The sequence below is a fragment of the Zeus faber genome, assembly GCF_960531495.2.
Source record: "Zeus faber genome assembly, chromosome: 4".
NCBI lineage: Eukaryota > Metazoa > Chordata > Actinopteri > Zeiformes > Zeidae > Zeus > Zeus faber.
The window spans coordinates 36982817-36984201 of NC_137191.1; positions in this window are offsets into that span (position 1 = coordinate 36982817).

The following is a 1385-nucleotide window of genomic DNA, read 5'->3' on the forward strand; positions in this document are numbered from 1 at the left end:
AGACAGACTCCACCCTCGCAGGACTTCTCATCCCTGGAGCCAGGACGGTGGCAAGAGGGTGCCCTGTGGCCTGTCTGTCTGCCTGTCTGCCTGACTGCCTGTCTGTCTGCCTGTCTGTCTGCCTTTCTGTCTGTCTGCCTGTCTGTCTGTCTGTCGGTCTGCCTATCTGTCTGTCTGTCTTTTTGTCTGTTATTACTAACAACTAGTACTAACACGACTAGTACTACCTCCACAACTACTAACTACTAGTACTGACTCTATTACTAACTACTAGTACTACCTACTAGTACTAACTCTACTAGTACTAAATACTAGTACTAACTAGTACTAACTCTACTACTACTACTACTTACAACTAGTACTACCTACTAGAACTAAGTCTACTAGCACTAACAGCTAGTACTACTAGTACAGGAAGTGAAGAGCTCCTGGTCTTCATCTGGACAGGAAGTGAAGACATCTGAGGGAGATGAAAGATTTCTTCATGGTTGATGTCAAAGGGAATCATGTCTGTTCTGTCAGAGCCCCGCCCACACAGCAGGAAGTGGAACACGGAGAGCCCCGCCCACACAGCAGGAAGTGGAACACGGAGAGCCCCGCCCACACAGCAGGAAGTGGAACACGGAGAGCCCCGCCCACACAGCAGGAAGTGGAACACAGAGAGCCCCGCCCACGCAGCAGGAAGTGGAACACAGAGAGCCCCGCCCACGCAGCAGGAAGTGGAACACGGAGAGCCCCGCCCACGCAGCAGGAAGTGGAACACAGAGAGCCCCGCCCACACAGCAGGAAGTGGAACACGGAGAGCCCCGCCCACGCAGCAGGAAGTGGAACACGGAGAGCCCCGCCCACGCAGCAGGAAGTGGAACACGGAGAGCCCCGCCCACGCAGCAGGAAGTGGAACACAGAGAGCCCCGCCCACACAGCAGGAAGTGGAACACAGAGAGCCCCGCCCACACAGCAGGAAGTGGAACACAGAGAGCCCCGCCCACACAGCAGGAAGTGGAACACAGAGCCCCGCCCACACAGCAGGAAGTGGAACACGGAGAGCCCCGCCCACGCAGCAGGAAGTGGAACACGGAGAGCCCCGCCCACGCAGCAGGAAGTGGAACACAGAGAGCCCCGCCCACACAGCAGGAAGTGGAACACGGAGAGCCCCGCCCACGCAGCAGGAAGTGGAACACAGAGAGCCCCGCCCACGCAGCAGGAAGTGGAACACAGAGAGCCCCGCCCACGCAGCAGGAAGTGGAACACAGAGAGCCCCGCCTACGCAGCAGGAAGTGGAACACAGAGCCCCGCCCACGCAGCAGGAAGTGGAACACGGAGAGCCCCGCCCACGCAGCAGGAAGTGGAACACGGAGAGCCCCGCCCACGCAGCAGGAAGTGGA